The sequence below is a fragment of the Cornus florida genome, unplaced genomic scaffold (genome assembly GCF_030987335.1).
Source record: "Cornus florida cultivar Cherokee Brave unplaced genomic scaffold, ASM3098733v1 CherokeeBrave_3.0.0_Hap2_Chr02, whole genome shotgun sequence".
Classification (NCBI taxonomy): domain Eukaryota; kingdom Viridiplantae; phylum Streptophyta; class Magnoliopsida; order Cornales; family Cornaceae; genus Cornus; species Cornus florida.
In genome coordinates, this window is record NW_026775572.1 from 111449640 (window position 1) to 111452702 (window position 3063).

The 3063-nt window shown below is 39.0% G+C and overlaps 1 non-coding gene across 1 annotated transcript; it reads right to left on the reverse strand.

Annotated features, from left to right (window-relative positions):
• Positions 1-1205: 1205 nt before the first annotated feature.
• LOC132297868 (small nucleolar RNA R71) lies at positions 1206-1312 on the reverse strand. The gene has a single exon (XR_009479436.1). It is a non-coding gene; the product is annotated as a small nucleolar RNA R71 (small nucleolar RNA).
• Between the last annotated feature and the right edge of the window lie 1751 nt (positions 1313-3063).

Here is a 3063-nt window from a genome sequence, read left to right on the forward strand (position 1 = left end):
GTTGCCGGGGATCTAACGGTTTTGAAGAATTGAATTAAACATTAGTTCTTTGTTGATTGTCTACTTTTAAGTCATTTTAATTTTTAATTTTTTTTTTATTTGATTTGTCAATTAGGTACTTGAAGCAAAGTGGAGCAAACGCTGGACTTAGAAGCAATTAAAAAAAAATTTGAAGTTGCTTAAGGACCATCTGTAAGTTCTCTTTAATTTTAGTACTTTAATTGTATACCAATTTGCATGCTTTGGACTGCCCAAGTGGAGGCTTAAATTGAATTGTTTTATTTTTAAGTCCAAGCATACCTTCTTGTAGAAGGCATCGGCCCGTGTGGAGGCATTTATTTGTTTTAAGTGCATTGATATTATTGAGGAGTTTGGGAACATCGTATGTGGAGGTTGAAATTTTGAAATGTTGGTGTGTTGACTTGTTCTAGTGCATGCATGGTCGTAGATCACTTAATCGTCCTCTTGCTCCTGTAAATCAAAATCTCGAAATTTTTCTTCGGCGTTTAAGAAGTAGTATTAGGGATAGTCATCTTAATCTTTTAAATTTTGATCTTCCATCACCTTTAATGGAAGATCCAATTGAAGATCCCATTATAGATCTCGGTCATGTGGATCATAATGGTGTGCACCACCCACCACAAGTTCATATTGTGGATCCTCAAGGTGTGCATCCACCCTTGGGAATGCCACAACCAGTTAATCATGCAGTGCAACAACCTAATCTAGGGATGCCAAGGCCAAATGTTGTTCCCCCAATTGGTGAGCAACAACAACAATATGTTCAAATGGCATACCCTCAACAAGGTCAAATGCCATATCCTCCTCTCAATCCTCTCAATCCTCCAATGGTCCTTAGGGATCGTTACACTCCAAATCAATATAATGCACCCACTTGCATTCAATTGCCAAATTTCCGTGCTCATCATTATGAGATTAAGGCTTCCACCATTAACATGTGCCCCCTCTTCTATGGGTTGAGCAATGAAGAGCCTTATAAACATTTAGATGAGTTTTTGGAAGTCTGCTCCACCGTGAAAATCACGGATGTTCCGGAAGAAGTCCTAAAAATGAAGCTTTTCCCTTTCACTCTTTGGGATAAAGCTAAATATTGGTTCAATAACTTGCGGCCGAATACAATCACCTCTTGGGCACAATTGCAACAAGAGTTCTTAAAAAAGTATTACCCCGCAAGTCGAACTGATGCCATAAGAACTTCCATTCGTGAATTTAAACAACAAGAAGGAGAACCCCTTCATGAAGCATGGGAACGTTTGAATGACTTGCTACGGAAGTGTCCACATCATGACATTCCTAAGTGGCAATTAGTTCAATGTTTCTTTTCAAGTTTATCCGATGCCAATAAGGGCATTGTTGATGCTTCTTGTGGCGGAAGCTACATAGAAAGAAATGAAGATGAAATTTGGCTTCTTTTCGAAAAAATGAGTGAAAACTCAATGCATAGATCTTCATCTTCTAGGGGTAGTCACTTAGCACATATGGGAGGAAAGAAAGCTATAAATCAAATAGACTCTTCCATGGAAATTGCCGCTGAGGTCAAAAATCTTACTCAAAGGTTTGATACATTCCTTTTGAATCAAGGTCCGGCAACTCAATCATATCCTCACCATTCCAATGAAATGTGCATGACTTGTTCTAGTTACACTCACCATACTTCAAATTGCCCTCTTGGACAAATTATACCAAGTGAGTCTCGAGAACAAGCAAATGCAGCTTTCATTCATCAAGGGAACAACCCTTATTCCAATACATACAATCCGGGGTGGAAAAATCATCCAAACTTTGCATGGAGAAATCAAGGAGACGGTGCAAACCCTCCTCAAAATCAAGGTTACCAAGCAAAGTATGTTCCCCCACATCTCCAAAATCAAAATCAGAATTCTCAAGGTTACCGTCCTTCATTCTATCCTCAGAATGTGAATCAATACTCTCAACCTCAAGCATCAAATCCTCAGTCCTACTCTCATCCTCAAGTATCAAATTCTCAATCTCACTCTAATCCAAATCAAGCGCCTCCTAAAAGTTCAGCTTTTGAGGACAAAGTCTTGCAAGCTTTAGGTAATCTTCAAAAAGATAATCAACTGTTTCATTCTCACTCTCAATCAATTGCAAAGCTTGAAGCTCAAATTGGGCAATTAGCTAATTCTTTAAATGTGAGAGAGAAAGGTAAGTTGCCTAGTCAAACTGAGACCAATCCTAAAGGGCAATTTATGGTGCAAGCAAGTCCTTCATCAGAATTTTCTGGAAATGAGCAAGTTCAAGCAATTACTACCTTGAGGAGTGGTAGGAAAGTGGATAATAAGGTAGAGGTACCTAAGGAGGATAATGAATTAGCACAACCAAGTGGTTGCATCCATCCCATTCCAAATTCTATTCCAATTTCCTTAGATGCTAGTGGTTCCAAAAAGGACATTCCATCATCTTCATCACAATCTCCCCAATTAGAGAAGCCTTATGAGCCAAAAGCTCCATTTCCTCAAGCTTTGAGAGAGACTTCATCATTTGGGAGACAAGAAGGGAAAATTCATGATATGATGGAAGTGTTTAAACAAGTAAAAATCAATCTTCCTCTTCTAGATGCAAGTAGGCAAATTCCACCATATGCAAAGTTCTTAAAGGACTTGTGCACACAAAAGAGGAAGAGCAAGGGAAGGGACCTTAAGAAAGTGCTTTTAACAGAATAAGTGAGTTCCATCATTCTTTCTAACACTCCTCCTAAGTTCAAGGATCCGGGTGCTCCGACTATTTCTTGTGTTATTGGAAACCAAGAGGTTCGTAGAGCTCTCCTTGATTTAGGTGCAAGTATCAATCTCATTCCATACTCTGTTTACTTGCAATTAGGATTAGGGGACTTGAAGCCAACATCGGTAGTCATCCAACTAGCCGATAGATCAATTAAAAAACCAAGGGGAATTGTTGAGGACATTCTAATTAAGGTTGATAAATTTTATTTCCCGGTTGATTTTGTGGTACTAGATACTGAGCCAGTCCCTAATCTCACCAATCACATTCCAGTCATCCTAGGAAGGCCATTCCTTGCCA